This window comes from Malus domestica, chromosome 15 (assembly GCF_042453785.1).
Source record: "Malus domestica chromosome 15, GDT2T_hap1".
Classification (NCBI taxonomy): domain Eukaryota; kingdom Viridiplantae; phylum Streptophyta; class Magnoliopsida; order Rosales; family Rosaceae; genus Malus; species Malus domestica.
Genome location: NC_091675.1, coordinates 24,924,737 through 24,933,126, shown reverse-complemented (window position 1 = coordinate 24,933,126; position 8,390 = coordinate 24,924,737). Strand labels below are relative to the sequence as shown.

Sequence of the window (8,390 nt, the reverse complement as noted above, 5' to 3'; positions counted from 1 at the left end):
ACTAGTCACAGAGCACGGTAAAGTCTTTTGAGGTCTCTGATTTGCCAGTTCGATCAGCAAAGTAGGAGTGCCGGCGACGAAGCCGTACATCACGTTTCAAGGAGCCGGGAAAGATGCGACGGTGATCGAATGGCATGACCGTACTAGTGACCCTGGACCTAACAACCAGCAGCTCAGAACTTACCAGAACCCCACCCGAGGTTAACGATGATGGAGGCTTTGGTGTGCCGAAAATTGGGCAACCCTACACAACCCATATCAGACGGAGGTGCGGAGAAAGCGATCATGGTGGAGAAGAACCATCCAATTCTGGAATTGGGTTCTCCGACATCGGTGAGAGTGAGAGTGAAAGGTACGAGTTTGAACTACGCCAATTATCTGCAGATACTGGGCAAGTACCAGGAGAAGCCGCCCCTTCCTTTTATCCCAGGCTCCGACTACTCCGGGACTGTCGACGCCGTCGGACTCGCCGTATCCAAGTTCAAAGTTGGCGACCCTGTTTGCTCTGTTGCCACCCTCGGCTCTTTCGCCCAATTCTTCGTCGTCGATCAGAAAGAGCTGTTTGGAGTGCCGAAGGGATGTGATCTGGTGGCTGCCGGTGCACTACCTGTTGCATTTGGGACCTCGCACGTGGCACTTGTTCATAGGGCCAATTTATCCTCCGGTCAAGTATTGTTGGTTCTAGTGCAGCTGGAGGAGTCAGCCTTGCGGCCATACAGATTGGCAAGGTTGTGGGAGCCATTGTTATCGCCGTAGCTAGGGGAGCTGAGAAGGTGGAGTATTTGAAGCAATTGGGAGTTGACAACACAAGGCTTGGAACCATGGATCCAGGTATGAGATCAGTATTTGCAGAGCTTGGATGACGCTTCTCCTCTCCTAAATTGTTTTCTTCCTGCTTAAATACACGAAAAGTTACATCTATGGTTTCTCCTCCACGGCATCCCGGAGATATGGTGACAATGGGGCGTCTGTGACGTGGGAAGAGTACTGTGCGAAGCTCACATCTATCTTTTTCTGCAAAAATCATCCCATCATGTTGACAGAGTAAGCTTCAACCTCACTAACTTCCTAGGTCCCATTTTGCCATCCAATATTTGATATAGATAGTGGGAACAATGAATTTTGGGAATCAAATCAAAGCGGTGCCAGCAGACAGCCCACTACTCGATCAGTCTCGGAGATAATTGCAGAAAGCTGAGAAAAACGAAAGCAAAAGCAAATCAGAAAGAAAAGCAGAAAAGTAATCGGAAACAAAGCAGAAAAACAGAAACAAAAGCGAAAGCAAAGCATAAAAAACCGAGAAAAAGTAGAAAGCAAAATAGAGGCTTTCCTCTGCGAGAGCACATGGCGACATTGCAAAAGCAAGGAATAAACACCCTACCAGAATGATGTGATTTACCTTCCTTATCTTTGAATGATGTAATTTACTTTTCTTATCTTCTGCAGACATATGTATATACCCCATCAGAGGGTAATAATAATAATAAATAAATAAAAAATGGCAACCCAAAATAATGGGCTGGACTGATATGTGGAGGGCCAAGGCCTATATGCCCAAAAGAGCCAGGCCCTATGGCTCCAAAATTATTCGGCAGCCTACCGCTATTATCACCAACCAGGCTCCAAATTTATTCGGCAGCCTGCCGCTATTACCACCAACCAGGTGATCAAAAGTACGCCCAATACTCCAAATTTATTCGGCAGCTTACCGCTATTATCACCAACCAGGTGATCAAAAGTACGCCCAGTACTCCAAATTTATTTAGCAGCATGCTGCTATTACCATAAACCAGGTGATCAAAAGTACGTCCAGTACTCCAAAATTATACATGAGCACTACTCATGTCAATCATACATAAACATTCATGAGCATCACTCATATCAATCATACATAAACATTCATGAGCATCACTCATGTCAACATTCATGAGCATCACTCATGACAACATCCATAAGCATCACTTATGTCAATCAACATTAACATTCATGAGCATCACTCATGTCAATCAACTTCAAAAGCTTCATTTACAGAGCTCTAGCTTCAAAAGCTTTATTTACAGAGCTCTAACTTCAAAGCTTCACTTGCAAAGCTTCACCTATAAAGCTTCAGTGTAGGGTATACAAATACCGTCTCTGAACAACCGCCACTTCGGCCTATACATGGGTTCAATTTGAAGTCTCCAGCTAACAGACTCTATTGATCGAAGACTTGGAGGACTACAGTATGTACCATATATTGGGCCTCAACTAGGCCTCATGAAAAATACAAAATACTTGGGGGATCTAGCCCATCACTTATGTATTGAGGAGCGAGCCTTTATTCTATAAAAGGGACTCCCTTACCTTCATTAGAGAGCATCACCGCCAACTGAGCAACCGCCTCGCCGCGAGCACCAACTTTAACCCATAATTTTTGTAATGAGGAGCAAGCCCTTATTCTATAAAAGGGACTCCCTCACCTTCAACGTCACAAGTCGAGCCAACTAAGGCAACACAAGCAGAGCAGCCTCGCAACATGTGCTACTTCTAGTTGAGCATCATTTCAGATTGGGCACCGCCTCATATCAAGTATCAGTCCTAGACGACATCTAGTTACTTCGGCCCACACATGGACTGAATTTCAAGTTTTCAGCCAAAAGACTCTTGATTGAAGACTTGGGGACTACTGTTTGTACCATACTTAGGGCCTCCGTATTTAGATCTCGTATAAATACTCGAGGGACTTAAATGTAATTATGTAATAGAGGAAGGGGCAAATATGTAATAAGTGAGGAGCCTTTATTTTATAAAATGACTCCTCACCTTCCTCATTAAGAGAGGCCAACTCTTAGGCCTGAAGCCCCCTCACCCTCTCACATCCCCTCTCACATTACAGAGGTTCTCTCCCTCACAATCTCTCTCCCTCACAATCTCTCTCCCTCAGAAATACAATAATCAGTGTGGACGTAGCCCAAACCTTAGGGTGAACCACGATACATCTTGTGTTATTTACATTTCTTGCAGATTCACGGTTGGATTTACGTTGTTCCAAGATCTCCGGTTTTGTGCATCAACAGATGTAATTTGTAGTGATGATCATTTTCTTCCCTTGTTCCTAATTCCCACACACATGAAGCAAGCATGTGTCAATGCAGTTACCCTGAAAATTTTCTGGCTTGACCAACCTCTTGTTCAATGGAAGGTATGGCAGGAAACATTCTGCAAACTCACATGTATCATATACACAAGCACACACAACTTAGGCATACATTTTTTATGCACTTTTACTCTTAAGCTTCATTTAAATGATTGATGTTGATTCTCCCATTTTTGTACATTTGTTGTCTTTAGAAGTTCAAATGAGTGCATATTATATGGTAGTATCATGTGTTAGCCTTTACCTTGCTTGATCTATTTTCTGACCTCCTCGTGGCACTTTTTCTGAGTTTTTATTTGATGAATGATGTTTCTGGATTGGAATTATGAACCCCTTCATGATTTTCAATTGCACAGTTTATTCTAGGAGAACATACACATGCAGACACTTTTTTGTAAACTCTTAAGTGACAACTATTGTATTGAAATTAGAAATGTAGATACAGTGCTAAACAAGTGCAAACGTCTAAGACCTGGAAAAATTTCATCTAAGCGCTGTGTTGCAGATCATATACCAAGGCCTCCTTATGTAAAATCTAAAAAACCACCTGGGATTGCGAGTGGACCTGAAGTGCATGATGAGAAGGGGATAGAGTGCATGAGAGCCTCTGGAAGGCTTGCAGCACAGGTTCTTGAATCTGCTGGAACTTTGGTCAAGGTGACTTCTGCTTCTGGCTAGTTAATCATCTATTCTTGCACTTGCTCTGTAAAATAAATTTATGGCCCTCTGTTTTCCTTTTGGTCCTCCCGTTTGGTATCCTTCTTGGATCAAGTTTTTTGTTTTTGAAACTAATGAGTATTAAGTGATTTAGCTACATTTATCATTTTGTAAAACAAAAAATGGGATCCGAGAAGGATACCAAACAGGCCCTTAAATTCTTGAAAGCCCAAGGTTGTGATTAGGTGGCTTTACAGTAATGCAGATTCGGCCTGCTTATTTCCCAGAATTCCCAGCTCAACCCAACCCAAGGTTTCTTCAATTTGAGATTACAGATTTAGATTTGGAAAAAGTTGGAGTGTTCAATCTCTATAATGGTTTCTGAGCTGGTCTTTTCGTTATTCTTTTAGTCATTGTTATGAACTTTTACAGTTGTTAAGCTCAGGCTACTTACATGATGCATTTAAGATTTTGCTATATCTATATGTTAATTCTCATTTTTATTTAGTATGATTGGGGATGGATTCTTGACTGTGATTGCATGATGCTAGAGAGGTGGGTGTCTTGCTTTGTGTGAAAGTTTTAATTGTAGCTTCTGATGGCAGCCAGGAATAAAGACGGATGAAATTGACCAAGCTGTTCATCAAATAATAGTTGATAAGGGTGCCTACCCTTCGCCGCTTGGCTATGGTGGGTTTCCAAAGAGTTAAGCACATCAGTGAATGAATGTACTTGCCATGGAATACCAGATTCCCGAGGACTTGAGGTCCCTTTGATTTAAGTTCTTAGCTACAAAATCATATCCTTCTAAGTGATCAATAATTTCCGATGACTTTCACATATTTTTGTTTTTTGGCAGGATGGTGATATAGTTAACACTGATGTTACCGTCTATTTAAATGTGAGTATGATTAATCCAAAGCAATTTGAATGAAATCACATAAGATATACATTTCTAGACTTGAGTTTTGACGTTGTTATCTACATTAATTAAATGGTTGGCACAGATCAACTTTTTTTTGTATAATAAATTATGCTTATATTACTTGCTACGAACCTACGTTTCTGATAGTATGCGTGTTTTATGTGAACTAGTAAAGCTAGAAAAAGAATGCCAAACATGAGCGAAGATCAAATTGCATAACTGGTGGCACTGTCTCTCGGTGACTCTGACTTTTTCTTGCATTTCTATAATAATTGGTTTCAGTTTATTAGCTATACGCCTATTACAAGGTTCATCACCTTTTTCATTTGTATACAATATTCAAAACAGATTTGTTATGAGAATTACCAAAGCAAATTAAATAATCAAATCATGCATTAGTTATGTCTTAAGAGGAATATTGTTTTGTTTGGTTTGTTAATCTTTTAATGCTCTAGGGTTGTAATGGGTTCATATTACAGTTTTTTGTTTCCGATTGCAATATTTGTGGATTATCTGTGTACCTTGCGCAACCAGCCTCTTGCTCCTTTATAGGCTGGGTTCCAAACTAATGATATTTTCTTGCTGGAATTGTTTGCATGATTGTCATTCTTTGATCTGGATAAGTACATTTTTTTACCTGTTTGACCATGCCCAATTGTTCGATCTCATGCATCTTCAACGACTTTCCAAGTTCAAGCTTTAGTATCTATATCCATTGATGGGTTTGTATTTTACAGGGGTATCATGGTGATACATCAACAACTTTCTTTTGAGGAGATGGTGATAATGGAGCCAGAATGTTGTTCAGGTGGCATTACCTTTCTTTTAAATTTGGGGACTTCTGTTGTTTTTCTACATATTTGTTACAGTGAGCAACAAATGTGATAAAAATATTTCACTTTTTATTTGCAAAATGTAATTCTCGTGTGAAACTTTGCTTACCGTGTGTTGCCAATATCTTCTTGAATGCCATCTCTTAAAATCTGTTGCTCGTTTAAAAATGTTATTCACAGCTACCCCTGTTTTCGCGCTTTTGGATTTCCTTTGTTTGTTCTTGTACGTATGATTTCAACTTATTCATTGTTACTTATTGTTGGCGTGAAAGTTTATGAATCTTGGTAATTCTATCTCCCACTGCTAAAGCTATATATCTGTAGTGAGACATCTTGTATAAGAACCTTTTCAGGCAAATTGTCAGTTGTATGACTTAGAGTGAAGAATAACTTTTTAAACTTCTTGAGATGTTCTTCTATTATAGCTACGCTTACGAGATTTATTTTTGAAGTATTGCTTTAGGTAACTAAAGAATGTCTCGACAAGGCCATCTCAGTATGTGCACCGGGATTAGAGTATAAGAAAATTGGCAACACAATCCAGTAAGGCATTTTTTACCCCACCTCCTTCCCCGTATGCTGTAGTTCTCTGTTTCTTATATTTAGGACTCAGCAGTAGCATTGGTGCAGTAAATTTTAAATGTCTCTTGTTTGGAGGCTCTAACTTCTCACTTGCTTGCATACATAAGTCACATATGGATTGCTAATTAACTTTTTTCTAATAATCACCGGTTTTCTCCCTCAATTAGGAACCATGCAGATAAAAATCGCTATGGTGTTGTTCGACAGTTGGTTGATCATGGGGTTGGACGCGTCTTTCATGCTGATCCAGTTATTCTACACTTCAGCAATCATTCTGAACTTTCTGCTGCTCTTGAAGCAAGTCATACAAATTATTTATTGAGGACTTACGGTCTAGCAATATTATTTAGACTAATTATAGTGACAATTGAAATTACTGTGCCCTTAGACCTACAAGTAATTAGCTATGCTGCCATAGAATTATCTACAATCTATACTTATCTACTAGGTCATGGAAGGACCCCCTGGATTTGTAAAAAGTTCTTGCTTATTTATCATGTACTTGGTGCACAGAACCGATGCTGACAATGGGTAGCTATAATGCTGTAATGTGGGACGATAACTGGACGGTAGTCACAGAAGATGGAAGCTTGTCAGTGCAGTTCGAACATACAATTATAATAACCGAGAATGGGGCTGAGATACTAACTAGGTTTTAGCGGTGGTGCTCGACCTCATACGAGAGAACCTATAGATTCCGAGTTCTGGGAATTATACTCGATTGGATCTGCATCTTCCAAGTAAATTTTTCTATTTCGCTTTTACCACCATGTTAGGTGATTCCTATTACTACACATACCAAATATATTAACGTTATTTCTCACAGCTGTAGTATATTATACGACAAGGATCTTTACAACCTGTTTATGCATTTGATTGTTTCTTTCATATAGTAACATGATAATTTATCGAAATTGTTTTACTCAGCGTATTAAACTTCTGTTAGGGATAATTTTTCAATGTCGTGACTCGTGAAAGCGATACTTCACCAATTTATGCCTACAAAGCCATTACTGATAAAGTTTGTTAGTTTTGTGTTTTTTTGATTGAGTGTTTGAATCGGTTTCTTTGGTAGAATGGTAGAGAATTGAGAGAACTTGGAGATTTTGGATATCAACTGTGCCAATAATGCAGCAGCACTGATTGATTAAGTAAGGTGAACATTACATAAGAGTATGGTGCATTGCCATCACCCATACTTATCTAAAAAGGTGATTGACAAGAGACTTTAACAACCATTAAGCCTTACTACTCCAGATTACATCCTAACCCTTCATTTGGGGTTAAGTGATTTAATCTGGAGTGTACACTTGTCACTCACACACTTACACACACATTTAAAACAAAACTAGCCGTTGGAGACTAAAACCCTTCATCTTCTTTCTTCTTCTTCGATGCAGACATCACCCTTTGCTCGGGAGCCCTTTGCTGCCTTCGACTCCTCGACTCCAGGAGCTGGTTAGCTTCCAACACTCCCTTCTAAACTGCTTCTGGGAGTCAATCCGAGCAAACCCCTCAGGTAATTGAATCTCTCCTTCGGTAGTGCTTTTGTGAATATGTCTGCGATCTGATCTTCTGTGCTGCAATAGATTAGCTTGATTGTGTTGTCCTACAATGCTTCTCTGATGAAATGATATCTTCTCTTGATGTGTTTTGTTCTCTGATGAAATACTGGGTTTTTAGTCATGGCAATTGCAGAGGTGTTGTCACACAAAAGTGGTGTGGCTTCAACCTGCAATTTGCCAAAATCTTTAAGTATGAACCTTAGCCAAATAGCTTGAGCTGTAGCTTCTGATGCACTCACATACTCTGCCTCGGCTGTGGACAGTGCAACACTTTGTTGCTTCACAGAGGCCCATGAAAATACCCCTGATCCGAAAGTGAAAGCATAGCCAGATGTGCTTCTGCTATCATCCTCACTGCCACCCCAGTCACTATCACAGAATCCAATTAAAATAGATGACTTTCCCATCTCATATTTGATCCCATAATTAAGAGTTCCTTGTACATATCTTAGCACTCTCTTAGCTGTGCCATATGTATCTTGCTAGGATTCTGCATAAACCTAGAAAGTAGGCTTGCTGAGAACATTAGATCCGGCCTTGTTGCAGTTAGATACAATAGACTGCCAACAATGCTTTTATAGAGACTAGCATCTGCAGGTTCACTTCCATCCTCCTTTTTAAGCTTCTCATTTGCAATTAGGGGTGTAGAAACTGGTTTGCAACCCTTCAAACCAAATTTCTCAAGCAAAGTT

At 40.0% G+C, this 8,390-nt stretch overlaps 2 pseudogenes; both read left to right on the top strand.

Annotated features, from left to right (window-relative positions):
* Positions 1-210: 210 nt before the first annotated feature.
* LOC103431603 (uncharacterized) lies at positions 211-863 on the top strand (annotated as a pseudogene).
* A 2,265-nt stretch (positions 864-3,128) lies between these two features.
* LOC103425124 (methionine aminopeptidase 1D, chloroplastic/mitochondrial-like) lies at positions 3,129-6,835 on the top strand (annotated as a pseudogene).
* The last annotated feature ends 1,555 nt before the right edge of the window (positions 6,836-8,390 follow it).